This window comes from Pelophylax lessonae, assembly GCF_965119305.1.
Source record: "Pelophylax lessonae genome assembly, chromosome: 2".
NCBI lineage: Eukaryota > Metazoa > Chordata > Amphibia > Anura > Ranidae > Pelophylax > Pelophylax lessonae.
The window spans coordinates 195,926,770-195,945,466 of NC_138769.1; the positions used below are offsets into that span (position 1 = coordinate 195,926,770).

The 18,697-nt window shown below is 44.0% G+C and overlaps 1 protein-coding gene across 2 annotated transcripts in view; it reads right to left on the reverse strand.

The window, feature by feature from the left end:
• Positions 1 to 18,697, reverse strand: part of PNPLA4 (patatin like domain 4, phospholipase and triacylglycerol lipase) — a 153,302-nt gene that overhangs the window by 62,779 nt on the left and 71,826 nt on the right. The gene's annotated exons all lie outside the window — the stretch shown is intronic.

The window sequence follows — 18,697 nt, forward strand, 5'->3', positions numbered from 1 at the left end:
CCATTTGGAAACAAGTACCTGCCTGTAAAACCTTTTTATCAAAAACTGATTTCAATAAAAATTATTTACTGCAGGCATGGTAAAAATATTAAACAATTCTAAAAGATGTAATTGTTTTATTCTCTATAAATCTGTCTAACACAAGCATTAGAATTGCAGTTCTGCCTGTTTTACGTTTGGAGGTGATGAACCTCACCATCTCCTTGTTACATAAAAGCCATAAAATAATAATAAGCTGAAAATTTCGTTCTAGTTCTCAAGTCCCTTTTTAGTTGCTCTACTATACTTGTTAGCAGCAGAGAGACATTTTCTCTTGTAAGTTATAGATGCAATGCTGCATTATTCAAGCTATGGAGATGTCAAAAGGCACAGTTAACCCTGCGTTTTGACATTTAACCTGTAATTCCTTCTTAAATAAGTGACTGTATTAATGGTTTTAAAAGCAGTCTACATGGCCTCGTGTACAAGGTGACAAAACTATGTTTACGGTTAATAGCTTTTGTGGTTTGAATGTAAGTGAAGCTAGAAGGTTAAATTGAATGATTTTGTTTTATTAAAACAGTGTGAAGTTATGTAGTTTTGCATCAAAGTTAAAGATATTATTTTATGTGTATATCCTGTTCCAATGTCCAGAAAATGTGTTAAAGATTAGTGATGTCGCGAACATAAAATTCGCCGTTCGCGAACGGCGAACATCGGCGAATGTTCGCGAACCGGCGAACATTGCGAACCGCCATAGACTTTAATAGGCAGGCGAATTTTAAAACCCACAGGGACTCTTCCTGGCCACAATAGTAATGGAAAAGTTGTTTCAAGGGGACAAACACCTGGACTGTGGCATGCCGGAGGGGGATCCATGGCAAAACTCCCATGGAAAATTACGTAGTTGACGCAGAGTCGGGTTTTATTCCATAAAGGGCATAAATCACCTAACATTCCTAAATTGTTTGGAATAACGTGCTTTAAAACATCCAGTGTGTGTATACGATCAGGTATGATGTTGTATCGATCAGGTAGTGTAAGACCAAACTCCCCGTTTAACGCACCGCAAACAACCGCAAACAGACCAGAACCGACCAAAATGGGACAGGAACTGGGCTTTAAGGGTTAGGGTTAGGTTTAGTGTTAGTGTTAGGGGCTAGGGTTAGGGTTACGGTGAGATACTTAGGGTTAGAGTTAGTAACCCTACCCCTACGCCTCTAACCCTAACCGTCTAACCCTAAGCACTAAAAATAGCCCTAACCCTAGCCCTAACCCTAACCCTAGCCCTAACCCTAATTCTAATTTGTTTTCTGGTTCTGGACATGCTACAGAGCTGAAACTTCACAGGTACACTTTTTAGACCCCCAGACACTGAATCACACAAAAAAGTTCTTAAAAATTTTAATTTTTTGTTAGAGAGCCAATTATTGGAAAAATTAAAAAAAAATAAAAATAAAAAATTTCTTTGGATTTAGCATCTGGGGGGTCTAAAAGTGTACCTGTGAAGTTTCAGCTCTGTAGCATGTCCAGAACAAGAAAAAAATACGAATTAGGGTTAGGGCTAGGGTTAGGGCTAGGGTTAGGGTTAGGGCTAGGGTTAGGGTTATTTTTATGGCTAGGCTTAGAGGGTTAGGGTTAAGGTTAGAGGGTTAGGGTTATGGTTAGAGGGTTAGGGTTAGGTTTAGTGTTAGGTTAGGGTTACGGTGAGATACTTAGGGTTAGAGTTAGTAGCCCTACCCCTACCCCTCTAACTCTAACCCTCTAACCCTAAGCACTAAAAATAACCCTAACCTTAGCCCTGACCCTAACCCTAGCCCTAACCCTAACCCTAATTCTATTTTTTTTCTGGTTCTGGACATGCTACAGAGCTGAAACGTCACAGGTACACCTTTTAGACCCCCCAGACAATAAATCCAAAGAATTTTTTTTTTTTAAGTTTTTTTTTTTTTTTAGTTTTCCAATAATTGGCTCTCTATCAAAAATGACAATTTTTAAGAACTTTTTTTGTGTGATCTAGTGTCTAGGGGGTCTAAAAGGTGTACCTGTGAAGTTTCAGCTCTGTAGCATGTCCAGAACCAGAAAAAAAGATCATTTTTCAGTAGAGCAGGGATGGTGGGAACCCCTTTTACACCTATATGATCTTTTTTTCTGGTTCTGGACATGCTACAGAGCTGAAACTTCACAGGTACGCTTTTTAGACCCCACAGACAATAAATACAAAGAATTTTTTTTTTTAAAGTTTTTTTTTTTTAATTTTTCCAATAATTGTCTTTCTATCAAAAATGACAATTTATAAGAACTTTTTTGTGTGATTTAGTGTCTAGGGGGTCTAAAAAGTGTACCTGTGAAGAGTGTACCTGTGAAGTTTTAGCTCTGTAGCATATCCAGAACCAGAAAAAAAGATCATTTTTCAGTAGAGCAGGGATGGTGGGAACCCCTTTTACACCTATATGATCTTTTTTTTCTGGTTCTGGACATGCTACAGAGCTGAAACTTCACAGGTACGCTTTTTAGACCCCCCCAGACACTAATCCAAAAAAAGTCATGCCTGCCACCGTATATATCAGTGGTGGGTGGGCAGTGGCACTGCAGTGGGCACAGTACACTCTGTGGACCTGACAGTCACTGGCACCCAGGCAACTGCAATTATAAAAAAAATATATATATTTTTACTTTGCAAGCTGCTGTGCCACCGTATATATATCAGTGGTGGGTGGGCACGCAGTGGCACTACAGTGGGCACAGTACACTCTGTGAACCTGACAGTCACTGGCAGCCCAGGCAACTGCAATAATAAAAAATATAATTTTTTTTTTCAATTTGCAACAAGATGCTGTGCCACCGTATATATATCAGTGGTGGGCAGTGCACTGCAGTGGGTACAGTACACTCTGTGGACCTGACACAGCACTCACTGCAATTATGACAGAGGAAAAAAAAAATATTTTTTAAAATGCAAGGTACTGTGCCTGTGCCACCCAAAATGAGTGTGGTGTGCACACAGTACAGTCTGTGGTGGGTCTGTGGCCTCTCACACACAGCGGGCAGGCAACTGCAGTGTACAATAGATATATATATATATATATATATATATATATATATATATATATATATATAAAAAGAAAAAACTCAATTACCAGCCCTTAAAAGGGCTTTTGGGGACACTATATATATATATATATATATATATATATATATAAAAAATTACTCAAATACCAGCCCTTAGAAGGGCTTTTTGGGGTGCTGTCAGGATGCTGTCCTTACAGCAGTAGTGGACCAAGAACACTGACTAGCAAGACCAGGAACACTGACTAACAACTGTCCCTAGCTATTAACAGCAGCAGCAGCAGCAGCTCTCCCTGCTCTCACTAACACACACTGCTTCAGAATGATCTAAGATGGATGCTGCCCTTGCTTATTTATAGGAGGTGGGAGGGTGTGGGAGGGAGGTATGCTGATTGGCTGGAAATGTGCCTGCTGACTGTGAAGTTCAGGGTCAAAGTTTGCCTCAATGATGTATTATAGGGGGCGGACCGAACATCGCATATGTTCGCCCGCAGCGGCGAACGCGAACATGCTAAGTTCGCCGGGAACTGTCCGCCGGCGAACAGTTCGGTACACCTCTATTAAAGATCAAACATTAAAAAGCAAATTGAAGCATATACAGTACACACTGTTTTACTTGGCAAAAGATTTGTAATTCAGTGCAGTCATACTTGTGATTCAGGGAATGCTGCCAGACAGAACAGACAAGTCACGGGCCTACACTGCAGTAGCAGAAGAACTTAGTCAAAGCATACATTTTTCAGAAAAAAAGCTTTATTCAACTCACTCTCACTAGGGGTCCAGAAACCTGGTGAGAATCCATTGACGGTGGCGAAGTAATGGGGGGGGGGGGGGGGGGGTGGCAGCCAGGGCATCTAGAGGGGAGCATCCTATGCCCGCCACTCAGAATTGCCACTCTGTCCTTAATTGTTTTAAACAACAACAAAAAAAATATATATATATATATTGCAGCGCTGCAATATATTTTTTTATGTTGTTTATATAAGTGTTGCTATATTTGCACTGATTGCATGTTATTTGACTATTTAAGCGCTGACAACACATTATTTGTCTTAATATTTTTACACTGTCACTTCGCTTTGACTACCACTCTCTAAGCCTGCGCGACCACCTGAGTTCAGCAATGGGCACCCTGTGATTGGCCAAAAGGGGTCACATGCAGGAGGTGGACATGGGCACCCTGTGATTGGCTGAACGGTTTACATGCTCTTGAAGTACTGCCCTGCTGTCTGAGCCTCACTGCTGGCACGCGCTGTGTGTCTCCTCCGCTCTGGAATCAGGTGCGGTAGTCTGGCAGAGCAGATGGGAGACAAAAAAAGCAGCTCAGTGAGTCGTGTTGGCAGCCCAGGGGAGTGGACAGAGTCCGGGGAGGGGGGGGGGGCACTGTGTGGTTTAAAGCAGCTGGTGTAGCAGGCGCTGGCAGCGAAAATTCCAGAGACCCGGCAGTTGGAAGAAACTGATAACTTTTTACATGCCTAATGCTCTAAGAGACACAGGCAGAAATCATCAGGAAGGATAATCATTTAACCCTTTGCATGCCGAATGCTTGACGGGGACTTGGGGGACACAGGCAGGAACATCACTTAACTCCTTACATCCTGAAGGTTAATGCCCCATACACACGTGCAGATTATCTGCAGACTTTTGTCTGCAGACTTACCTTTTCTATGTAGTGCAAGGGCCTGCCGGATTGCATACAAATTGAAAGTGTTTAGATTTGACCTCATATTATATGGTTTTGGTAAGTCTGCAGACAAAAGTCTGCAGATAATCTGCAGGTGTGTATGGGGCATTAAAGGGGACAAAGGCAGAATCCTCACTTAACCCCTACATGCCTATTGCTCCTCCGGGACACAGGCAGGATTATCCCTTAACTCCTTACATGGCCAATGTTCAGCGTCAACAGGGACACAGGCAGCATCACTAAACTCCTTACATGCATTCGGCATATAGGGAGTTAAGTGATTATGCCTGTGTCCTGCCAAGCATTTGGCATGAAATGGGGTTAAATGATAATCCTGCCTGTGTCCCTACCGAGTATTCAGCATGTAAGGAGTTAGGTGGTGAGCCTGCCAATGTCCCCCTGAGCATTTGGCATGTAAGGAGTTAAGCGATGGTCATGGCTGTGTCCCTGCCAAGCATTTGGCATGTAAGGGGTTAATTGAGTTCCGGTACATCTTCGGCTGCAGCAGCTAAGCTCTTTTGACCTGAATCCAGCACATGTGCAATGGCTACCAGGGATACAGAGTATCACAGGATACCGATTTTCATATTACACTGGCAGACGAGAAGAGGCCCTGTTGTGTGCTCTGTATGTCTGACCTATGTGTGTCTTCCTCAGACCGAAGCAGCAGCCGAAGCCCTCCTCAGATGAAGACTACTGGGTTTGCAGTGTGTGCACCTGGAAGAACAGCGCCAAAGCCTTTAAAGAGGAAGTAAACCCTCCTCTGACACTTTTACCTATAGGCAAGCCTATGATAAGGCTTACCTATAGATACTGTAAATATCTCCTAAACATGTACCGTTTAGGAGATATTTACCTTACATGCAGCCAGTAATGTCACTGGCGCATGCGCTCTGAAGGAACGGACGCTGGTGCCGTTTCTTCAGAGCCCCGTGCAGTGACCGTCGGCTCCCGTGCGCGTGCGTGGGAGTAACGTCACCGCGGCTCCGGCCAATCAGATGGCCGGATGCCGCGATCCCGGAAGACGGGCGACTGGACATGTCGCCCGTCATACAGGTGAGCGGCGGCACGGAGGGGGCTCGTTCTAAGGTTAGTATTTCATAATGATCTAGTATGCGATGCATACTAGCTCATTATGGGTTTCTCTTTCAGGTTGCAGCAAAAAAAAAAGTTTTGAGGGTTTACAACCTCTTTAAGTGCCTGTACTGCCTGATGTGTGATGTGTGCAAAGGGACTTCCACTTAATCAGTCTCTGACTTCTCCTGCCCTGTCCCTTCCTGCACCTCCTGGGGGACATATCCATCTCGATCCTCAGGGCTGATAATGTAAGTATGCTTTGTACATGTATTACCTGCAGAAATTGCAACATGACCAATCCAAAGGTAGAAAAACCCAGAACTGCCCATGATCTCTCATACACTGCTCAGACAGAACATGATAACTGAATAACATTAATCTTCTTACAATGGCATCTGAATGTGGGTGGGGTGGATATATTAGGCAGCAAATGAACATTTTGTCTCCCAAAAACACACACACATCATAGGTTGAACTGGATGGACCGTTGTTTTTTTTTCAACCTCACTAAAGCCCCGTACACACGTAGCTATTGTCGGCCGAACGATCGGCCGTCTTTTGTCCGGTGCTGTCCTGTCGGCTGAAAAGTGCTAAAGAATGCACACGAATTTTGTCGGCCAACAACAGCCGACTGCAGAAGTGATGTCATGTGATGGTTAACTTTCCGTGTGTTTTTTTTTCTCTGAGCATGCCCAGTCTTGCTAATCTGCCGTTTGTCGGCCGAATTCTGTACTGACTGGCGAACAATCGGCTGTTCTGGTGACGGCCAACAAAAATTTTAAAGTCTGCATGCCAGATTCTGTTCTGCGGAAAATTCGCTGTCGGTTGTCGGAAGCATCATACTAACAAAATGTCTCTGAATTTGATGTGTTGAAAGCAGAAAAATGGAGACAAATAAGGAACTCAGTGACTTTGACAAGGGACAAAGCAACATTGTAATGGCTAGACGACTGGGTCAGAGCATCCTGTGGGATGTTCTCTGTCTGCAGTGGTCAGTTCTGGCATGTTAAGCTGGCCTTCGATGGATTGAAGTTGGGTCAGTCCAGCAGGAACCAGACAGATTTCGATTCATATGTGGCCGCTCTGGCCTCAACAAAAGTCAATGTTATGTTCAACTTCTGTTAAACGGGAATGTTGGAAAAAATTTCTTGCTCAGTAGGTGAAGCCAGTGGGTACATAATTTTTTTTCCTCAGAAAAAAACTGTTAAAAAACTGTTGCACAATAGGCTATAAGGGGCTGGATGGTAAAATGGAGCAAGGCAATAGGCATGAAGGTGAATAAACATTACAGTGAAAGTGAAGAAATGGTTAAACAATGATGGGGCTGAGTGGTAAAAAGTAAAAGTGAGCAAAGGCAAAATAGCAAATACTTTTTTTTTTTTTTAGATTTTTCGCAGAATGCTACACAACACATACCATGCCAAACAAAAAAGATTTAGGTGCAATGGGCAGGAAAAGGAGGAAGATAGAGAAGAATCAACAAGCTAAGCTAGCTAGAAGCCTTTAAAGGGTTCATGTGAACACTGCTGAAATTACAGGAGGCTCATCAGCAGCACCACAGGATCCAGTGTTTGTGGACATTCCTGTTATTGCTTTAGAAGCAGAGACAGCTTTGCCTGAAAATGCTTCTACTCAACCAAATATTCTGCCAGAGAATATTGACCAAAACATTTTCACTGGTATTGGCTTTTGGCCTGAAACTGTAGATGGAACTTTGAAAACTGAACTTGTCAAGCGAGAGACAGTAGAACCGCAGAATAAGGATGCATTGTTTCCAAGAGACAGTAATGGCAAGTCATTTTCCAAGGATTGGCTATACAGGAATTTAGAGAATAGTGAGACTATGTGTAAGACATGGTTGGGGTTTTCTCCTATACACAATGCTGCATATTGCTTTTCTTGTCTGCTTTTTCAGAAGGGCAGTGGCGTAGCGTGGGGAGTGCAGGGGGGGCCTGCCGCAGCGGGCGCAACATCTGGGGGGGGGGGGGACGCATCCGCTCCGCAATGTCATGTCAGATGTCACTCACTCTGTCATAGGCTGGCCGCCGCACCGCTGAGTCTACTCTCGACTCTACCCCTGGCTCACTGTCACTGCTTCGGCTTGGCAGCTCGGCTCGGCCGCTCGGCTCCCCAATCCGATCCAGCCGGCGTCGCCCACTGTGGAGTGGTGGTGGGGGGAGACAGGCCAGGTGTGCGCCGTGCGGTGCGGAGATGGACTGGCTGGGGGAGGGACTAACCAGTGCAGCGGCCGCCCAGCGCAGCGCGGGAGGCGGGGAGAGAAGAACCACACCAGGCCAGCAGAGCAGCAGAAGAAGTCGGCTCGGCGAGGAGGAGGACGACAGGACAGGAGTCACAACAGGACAGTCAGCAATTTCAGCAAAGAAGATAGGTGAGACGAGGCCAGAGAGCCTGGTGACAGTGGTGCTGCAGCAGCCAGGAGGAAAACCTAGCCTGGGGTCGGTCGGGACAGGTGAAAAAAAGGTAGGAGTAGTGTACTGGCTCTGGCTGTACTAGTCACTGTCTGACTGAGTGACTGTGAGAAGACTATGTAAAGGGGATCTATTTTAAGGGGAACCTGGCCTGCTGTAAGGGGGGAGATCTAAATGGGGAACGGGACCTCACCTCACCCTGGCCTGCTGTAAAGGGGGATCTATATGGGGGACCTGATCCCCCATATAGATCTCCCCTTACAGTAGGCCAGGGTGAGGTGAGGTACCCCATATAGATCCCCCCTTACAGCAGGCCAGGGTTAGGTGAGGTCCCGTCCCCCATATAGATCCCCCCCCCTTACAGCAGGCCAGGGTGAGATGAGGTCCCCCATATAGATCCCCCCCCTTACAGCAGGCCAGGGTGAGGTGAGGTCCCCCATATAGATCCCCCTTACAACAGGCCAGGGTGAGGTTAGGTCTGGGGTCCCCCATATGGATCCCCCCTTACAGCAGGCCAGGGTCCGGACCTCACGTCACCCTGGCCTGCTGTAAGGGGGGATCTATATGGGGTCAGGGTGAGATAAGGGGGGATCCCCCATATAGATCCCCCCTTACAGCAGGCCAGGGTGAGGTGAGGTCCCCCATATAGATCTCACCCTTACAACAGGCCAGGGTGAGGTGAGGTGCAGGGTCCCCCATATAGATCCCCCTCACCCTGGCCTACTGTAAGGGGGTGATCTATATGGGGGACCTCACCTCACCCTGGCCTGCTGTAAGGGGGATCTATATGGGGGACCTCACCTCACCCTGGCCTGCTATAAGGTGGGAGATCTATATAAGGGACCTCACCTCACCATGGCCTGCTGTAAGGGGGATCTATATGGGGGACCTCACCTCACCCTGGCCTGCTGTAAGGTGGGAGATCTATATGGGGGACCTCACCTCACCCTGGCCTGATGTAATGGGGAATTTATATGGGGGACCTCACCTCACCCTGGCCTGCTGTAAGGTGGGAGATCTATATGGGGGACCTCACCTCACCCTGGCCTGCTGTAAGGGGGATCTATATGGGGGACCTCACCTCACCCTGGCCTGCTGTAAGGGGGGATCTATGGGGACCCTGCTCTAAAGGGGATCTATGCCATAGATTCCCCCTTTAGAGCAGCATCCCCATAGATCCCCTTTAGAGCAGGCCAGGGTCCCCATAGATCAAATTTAGAGCAGGCCAGGGTCCCCATAGATCCCCCTTTAGAGCAGGGTCCCCATAGATTCTCCACTTTAGAGAAATGTCCCCATAGATTATATGGGGACCATTCTCTAAAGGGGGATCTATGGGGACCCTGCTCTAAAAGGTGATCTATGGAGACCCTTCTTTAAAGGAGGTTCTATGGGGGACCCTGCTCTAAAGGGGGATCTATGGGGACCCTGGCCTGCTCTATAGGGGGATCTATGGGGGACCCTGCTGTAAAGGGGGATCTTTGGGGACCCTGCTCTAAAGGGGGATCTATAAGGACCCTGCTCTAAAGGGGGATCTATAGGGACTCTGCTCTAGCTCAAGTGCTAAATTCCCGCGCTTTAGGGGCGCAAATTACTTGCCTTGCCCCGGGTGCTGACAACCCACGCTACGCCACTGCAAAAGGGAAAAGTTCTTTTAAAAAGCCCAGTGGATTTAATGCATTGAGAATGAGAAAGCTAAACCCCGGATCACTAGAGCATGAGCGCATTTTATATAATTTCAGTGCATTTACAATGTGGAAAGAATTTGAAATGCAACTGCAAAATCAGGAGTCTTTTGATGCTGCTGCCCAGCTTGCACAATAGAGGTCATTTGAGAAATGGAAGGTAATCTTAGTCAGAATACTTGACTGTGTGCTATATCTAGCCAGACAATCCTTACCCTTACGTAGTCACTCATAAGATTTAACCACTTTAGCCCCGGAGGATTTGGCTGCTCAAAGACCAGGGCCTATTTTGTGATCGACAATGCGTGACTTTAACGGACAATTGCGTGGTCGTGCGACGCTGTACCCAAATTAAATTGACGTCCTTTTTTCCCCACAAACAGAGCTTTCTTTTGGTGGTATTTGATCACCTGTGCGATTTTTACTTTTTGTGCTATAAACAAAAAAAGAGCGACAATTTTGAAAAAATAACAATATTTTTCAAATTTTTTTTTATATGAAATTTAAAAAAAAAATTTAAAAATCAAATTTTTTTAACATTTTAGGCCAATTTGTTTTCTGCTACATATCTTTGGTAAAAAAAATTGCAATAAGCGTATTTTTATTGGTTTGCGCAAAAGTTATTGCGTTTACTAACTACAGGAAAGATTTATGTCATTTTTATTGTTTTTTTTTAAACTAGTAATGGTGGCGATCTGCGATTTTTTTTTTGCGGGACTGCGACATTGTGGCGGACAGATCGGACCCCTGAATTACATTTTTGACACTTTTGGGAGTACCAGTGACATTACTACAGTAATCAGTGCTATAAATATGCACTGTTACTGTAAAAATGACACTGGCAGGGAAGGGGTTAACTTTATTGGTGATCAGTGGGTTAAATGTATCCCTAGGGGTGTGATTCTAACTGGGGGGGGGCGTGGCTTGTGATGTAACCACAGAGACATACGATCCTACATAGCATGATAGTATAGCCTCTGTACTTACATCAGGGAGAATGACAGACAGCTGTGTTTACATCAGCCGTCTGCCTTTCTCCCTCTCCTGTGGGAGATCGTGAGTGGCCGGCGGACATCGGAGCCGCCGGTCACATGCGCGGGGATGCCTGTGGACGAGCGGGGGCTGGAGCGCGCCTCCGGCGATGTGCGCTCGCCCCCTACTGGCTCCTGGGCGAGATACGTAGTACTACGTCGCTTTGCCCAGGAGCGGCTGACTGCCGCAGTAAATGTACTTACGGCGGTCGGCAAGTGGTTGAACAAAGATGGTAACTGTGAATATTTCTTAAAAAACTTTCAAGCTACTTGCCAAATATGACCCAGATGCCAAACAGCATCTTCACAAAGTTCATCAGACAGATGGCTATGTTGTGTCCTATCTCTCTCCACAGAGCAAGAATGAGTTCATCAGCCTGCTTGGCGAACAGCCATCTTTCAAAAAAATCACAAAGGCCAAATATTTTGAAATGATGTTTGATAGAACTCTAGATATTTCTCACACTGACCAAATGCCCCAAGTGATTCGATATGCACATTAAATATACAGAATAGTGATAGAGTCTTTCATTGACTTTATTTAGGTACATGGGAAATCAGCTGATGCCATTACAAAATAAATTTGTGAAAAGTTGCAAGCAGATGACCTTAAACTGGAGCACTGCTACAGCCATGGAAACAACAATGATGCAACTATGGCTGGACAAATTAGTGGTGTATAGAAAAGTATTTTGGATATGAATCCCAAAGCGGTGTTTGTGCCATGTAACAATCACTCTCTGAATCTTGCTGGTGTGCATGCAGTTGGTGTTGGGACAAAGTCTTTGACTTTCTTTTGCACTGTGGAAAAAGTGTACACATTTTTCTTAAGCTCCACCCATAGGTGGGATGTCCTTAACCTCCCTGGCGGTATGATTCTTTCCCATTTTAGGTGCTGAAAGCGGTCCCATTATTTTGCATGTAATTCTTAAGAATGAGCAGCCCAAACCAACTATTTACATATGATTTTTTTTTTTACTGTGCGTTCTTCTTTATAACAGCTAGGGTATGATAAAGTTTGAAACACAAAATCATAAATTATAATATAATAAAAAACTATAAAATAAGTTAAAGTATGTATGTATATGTGTATATATATATATATATATATATATATATATATATATATATATATATATATAGATAGATAGATAGATAGATAGATAGATAGATAGATAGATAGATAGATAGATAGATAGATAGATATACACGTACACACACACACACACATTATATATATATATATATATATATATATATATATATATATATATATATATATATATATATATATATATATATATACACACACACACACACATAAGTACAGTAAAACTGCAGGAAAGGGTACTGGGGGGCAAACTAATGTGAAATTATTTTATTTTGTAATGTATCAGTGTGTTTTACTATTTGAATTTGCTGCCGGTTCCACCCCCCTGCGAGCGTCACGTCGCAGGAGACGGAAGCTGGGGCACAGAGCATCGAGAGGAAGATCTGGCCGTCGCACACTGCCAGGATACATCGCTGGATCCCGGGGACAAGGTGAGTACCCTCTTCTTACAGGATCCAGCGATCTCCCTAGCCACACTCGGGGTTACCACTAATGGCGCTGAAATTTCAACCCGAGCCACACTCAGGAATACCGCTAAGGAGGGTAAGGAGCATGTACCAATTCATAGAGTGATCATGTGACACAAGATGGAGTTCAAAGCATGAAGCTGTACGCGTACTTGCTGAGCACACTGAGGAAATAATGGAAGCTTTGGAAAAGTTGAGAGATGGACCAAAAGAAACCTCTGAAACCAAGGGTGATGCAAGAAGTCTGTTAGTTTATGTTTTTTTTCTCATTCTTGAATTTTTGAAGCCCAGTACTAACCAAAGTGAACGATGCTCAGATCTTCAGTACCTGCAGCAAGAAGGACCTGCACTTGATCAATTTGTCCAAAACTTTAAAGTATTGGCTTTATTTTGCCATTAAAAACAAGATTGTCTAGTGTCAAAGGCAACTAAGAAAGCTCTACAGGTATGTATTACACCCATATTACATTTCTACAGAGAAAAGAGTTGGAAGACGCAAGAAGATGACTGGTGAGCAGAGCTGTGATGCTAGCTTGACCTTAATACAAAAAACACGCAGAGAACAGCTGGAAGCAATTGATCAGCTTAAGGCAGAAATTACAAAAGGTACAATGCAGATGAATATGCTTCACCAGCAATTTGCTTTCAGGCAAATTCAGACATTTATTTCATAAATGAATATATTCAGCACACATGTGCTCAGTACACAGAGTTGAATGCTGCATCTATGATCACTGAAATAAATTGCCTTCGGCACCACGTTGTCTTCTATAAGAAAGTCAATCCCAATGTGCAGATTGCAAACTGGTCAGCTTTAGATTTGCTTCAGTGGGTGTACAAGTGGAAACTGTAAGAGAGTTAAGGCCCGTACACACGTACCGATCGTCGGCCGACGGAACGTCCTACAAATGTTCGCGGCTGGTGTGTTTGTTGTTTGTCTGTTGAAAAGTGCTCTAAACTTGCCCAGGACATTTGTCTTCCGACAGAAAATGACGTCACTACGTTCCACGCACGTTCGCCGCTACAAAAGAGGAAGTGAGTGTTTGGCCGTGACCCTTCTGGGCATCTCGCGCTGATTTCGGTAGCATTTGTTTGGTTGACGACATTTCGCTATTTTCCGAGACATCGTTCGAGAATTTATTATGGCGACCGTGAATTCGTCCGTTGCTGTCGTTAGTGTTGGAGTTTTGGCTCTGAGACGACGTACGAGCAATAGGAAGAAGAAGCGGACCTCCTGGACGAAAAATTGGTTGCTTAACCGTGATCAATTTTCTCATATGTCCTTGCTGAGGGAGCTCCAGGAAAATAATCCTGATGACTTCAGGAATTATTTGAGGATGACGGATCCCATCTTTTACCGTCTTCTTGCCCTGGTGTCCCCCTATATTCTGAAGCAGGATACTTGTATGCGGCTTGCAATTACTCCTGAGCAAAGGTTAATTGCGACGTTGAGGTATCTTGCAACAGGGAGAAGCCTGCAGGATCTGAAGTTCACCACAGGCATCTCCCCCCAAGCACTTGGAGTCATCATCCCTGAGACCTGCTCTGCCATCATCAAGGTCTTGCAGAAGGACTATATCAAGGTATGTTTGATTTTTTACATTACATTACATGTATTACTAGTTTCACCTGAATTATGATGTTTTTGGATGTACAGCAATTGACACAGGCCATTATTTGTAAACTACCCTCTGTCCGCATGCACATAGTAGTAAAGATGTAGATTATCTTTAACCATTTGTAAAATTACCCACTAACCACCCCACCATTCTCTCCTATGTGTCCCTAAACGCATTGCCTGTTAACAGTATGTCGAATTTATCTAATTTTATTGCTTTCCCTCAAACAATTATTCCTTGGCCAATGTTTTAGTACCTAGTTAATGATTTATCTAAAATACATCAGTCCATCCATTCCCACCTATGATTCTGTATGTTTATGTAATGATGTTAAAACCTTCACTGACCACAAGCCCTTATTGATGTATAAATGCCCAGTTTTACTTACCCATCCCCCACCCACATGCTAAATCTCAAAGTCAGCATATACCAAAGCTCAAGTTCAGAGGTCTTCAAACTATGGCCCACCAGTTGTTCACGAACTTCAATTTCCATCATGCCTAGTCATGTCTGTGAATGTCAGAGAATTACAAGGCCTCATGGGATGTGTAGTTCTGCAACAGCTGGATGGCCGTAGTTTGTAAATCTCAGCTCTAGCTGGTGAGTATAATGGGCCATACACACTAGAAGATTGTCAGAACAATTTATCCTTCCGATTTACCAAAACCAAATAATATGAGGTCCAACAAACACTTTCAAATCCTATGCAATCTGGTAGGCCCTTGCACTACATAGAAAAGGTATATCTGCACGAAAAAGTCTTCAGAGAATCTTCTAGTGTGTATGGCCCTTTACAATATAAGAACAATAGGAGGTTGAAAATAAATGTATGTAGATGTTACATCCCCATATCCAAACCTTTGCCTTCCTGTTGTATATTTTTTTAGCAAGTTGCATAAGGATTTAACAGACAACTGTGTGTGTAATTAATAATGTGATGTGCTCAAGCACTAATTTTATTTTTTGTATTTTTTCCCCACAGTTTCCTTCAAACGCAGAGCAATGGCTGGAGATTTCTGATCAATTTCTGGAGAAGTGGAATTTTCCCAATTGTGGGGGTGCTATTGATGGGAAGCACGTCCGCATTGTCCCCCCTCCGAATTCCGGCACATTTTATTATAATTATAAAGGTTTTTTTAGTATAGTCATGCTAGCCATAGTTAATGCAAACTATGAGTTTATTTTTTTGGATATTGGCAAAAATGGCCGCAATTCGGATGGGGGAGTTATTGATCAGACGGAGTTCGCTCGTCGTCTAAAGAACGGCACTCTGAACCTGCCATCCAGGGAGCAAACTGTTGAGGGTATGAGCTTTGTGTTTATCGCAGATGAGGCTTTTGCGCTTGGGGAGCATCTCATGAAGCCCTACCCTCAGAGGAACCTCACCCCAGACCAAAGGATTTACAACTACCGGTTGTCCAGAGCTCGCAGAGTTGTGGAGAATGCTTTCGGGATAATGGCCAACCGGTTCCGGATATTCCTGACGTCCATAAACCTGGCACTGTACAAAGTGGATAATGTGGTCTTGTGTTGCTGCATTTTGCACAACTTCCTACGCAGGAATGCACAAAATTATGTATTGCAGCAACTGGATACTGACCCTGCTATGCCAGGTACAAGTGGAGAGGCCCAACCTTCTAACCAAGTGGAGTCTATGCCGTCAATGGAAGTTGGACGGTCAGCATTGGCATCACACAGGGCCCGTCAGATCCGCCAGGAATATCTGGACTATTTCGTGGGGAGAGGAGCTGTGTCCTGGCAGCAATCACTGTCACAAACACATTAATCTTGTTAAAGATTGGACACACAAGATAAATGTCAGAGATATATTATTTTTCAACACATTAAACAAAAATTGCAATGATTCTGTATTGTGGATTATAATCATTTGGGCACATATGCCAAACACAATTATTTGGGTTAATCATGTGTTATATATGTGTGACTTTGGAAGGGTTAATACATTCATCAGTGTGTTTCTTGACTGTAGTCTCTCACCAGCTGATCCAAAGTGATGATGGCCATGTGTTATTTTTTAGCCAGTGGTGTAAATACAAGGGCCTTCTGCACCCCACAAAATGTACACAAACCCTGTCACATTGAGAACTAGGTCACACCCAAGGTTCATCTAATGTCACCTTACATTGGTGTTCATTGTCCAGAAGTTGCCCATACTATATATTTCAGATAATACATTAGGGTATTAACAAAGTACCTACATCTGTTATGTTGTGTTCATTTATGACATCCTTCTCACTGCCCACCAATGTTAGGATATGTCAGTGTTATGTGAAACTTGATCATTGTTCATCTCAAAGTGTTGTATATATATAGGTAATGGAAAGTGAACTAGAGCAACGAACAAGCAATACACTATAGATTACACTGATCTCCCTACACTGATTGCTACTGGCAATATCAATGCCATATTGAATCCTAGGACTGCTAGTACCTTGAGTGTTGAGTCACACTTATGCGATGCGGGAAGTCTGCGACTTTGCAGCCTTCCAGCATTGCATAAGGGTGACCCGCCACTTACTTTTTCCACAGGATTGTATTCCACAAGTGTTAAGCACTGTGCGATCCAATCCAGATACATCAGAAATAAAGGGTCATGTGCGACTTGTATGCGTGTTCAGTGCGAATGTAGCCATACAAAGTGTATGTCTCAATTCACACTGCACATCTGATGGCATGTAATATCGTAGCGCACTGCTCCTTTATTACATGCGATCAGATGTTCATGCGAAAATCAGCTATACAGTTTGTATGGCTCAATTTGCACTGCACTCGCACAAAAGTCGCACATGATGCATTTATTCAGCCGCATCAGGATAGGATCGCACAGTCGTTCAAACTTGTGTGATCCGATCCTGTGTGAAATGTCAGATCGCACTGTGATATGCGTTAAAACTGGGGGTATCTTTAACATTTCATTGACACCTCCAGCAACTTGCATATGGCAGTGTCCAAAATGCTTTCATTAACATGTAAATATGTGAATAGGACAGCCATCATACATTTAGTGCTTCTTTACACAGCTTTAGACCTCGACCCCCCAACGAATGTCTAATAAAGAATTGAACACACATTGTTGAATGTAAAAATGTTTTAGTATCAAACATTCACAGGGTTAGGGTTAGGGTTAGGGTTAGGGTGTTGGAAAGTGCTTTTCCCAAACTTGGGTACACTCTTTAACATCTGAGTGTCATAAAACTGGCATAAAATATTATATAAAAATGGGAACATCCCAATACAAACAGTAAAAAATTTAAAAAATTTTTTTTTTAAAATTTGGCAAGCATGTCCACAAAATCACGCATCTTTCCTTGCAATGCCGTTGCAGTCTCTTTTATTTGCTCGAGGTCTGAGCAGCATTGAAGAGCCTCACGGGTCAATTTGGCCAATGTGCAAGTATGTAATACATGATCTGGAAAATAAAATACAACGGAGTCAATGTGAATCACCTACATGAGGTCATAATATAGAAACATTTGGTGTGCAGGTAATCTTTAAATTCCTCTCGAGTTAATACCTACCCTGTTCTTATGCTCTTTTGCCCTAGGCTCTTCATCTTCCTCCTGACCTCCTCCAATGCTGTTGCTGATGATTCTGCCGGTCTCCTGAGCTTACTATATATTCATTAGGGGTGTGAACGCATGATGACGTCATTGTGAGGGCATGGTTGTAATGTATATATATTAAGATGCAGAGACCAGAGACGGGCAGAATGCACGGCAACAGCATTGGAGGAGGACAGGAGGAAGAAGAAGAGCCTAGGGCAAAAGAGCAGACAACATAAGAGCAGAAGATTGGACAGCAGAAGACTGGAGAGGAGAAGATCCAAAGAGCAGAGTGGAGAAGACCGGATGAAGATCTTTAAGAACATTTCATAAACGTCTCCTGTCGTTATTCACATACACTTCCATTTATGTGGTTAATGTGTAGGGGTACTATGTACCCCATACCCATTCACATAGTGATTGGGGTCTGGGATCTGGGGGCCACCCTTTGTTAAAGGTTGCTTCCAAAGTCCTAGGAACCCCCTGGCCGCATGACCCCCCAAAACCACCAGACAGGGTTGTGGGGATGAGGCTCTTGTCCTCCTCTACATGGGAGTAAGGTGCTTTTGGGTGTGCGGTGCAGAGGCCCCCTGGCCCAAAGCAACAAAACCCCCCCATGTTGAGGGCATGTGTCCTGCTGTGGTCCAGGGGGTGTTTGGTCCGCTTGCTCGTTCTCTTTCCTGGCCTGACAAGCTGCATGCTTGTATAAGGGTCTGGTAGGGGTTTTGGGGGTAACCCACGCTGTCTTTTTGTTGTGGGCATACCCTCAAACTCAATACCACACACAAAAGGCCTGGTTGTGAACTTGGGGGGACACCCACGGTGGGTTGTTCAATTTTTTGGTGTAGTTCCCCCTCAAAAATCTTCACAACGCAAGTGGCCCCGCAAGTCAGAGCATCCTGATCCGACTTACGGTGCGACTTCCATTCAAATAAAGAGGCTCCCATAGGGAACTAGTGTTGTAAATTGGAGGCTAAAAATAACAC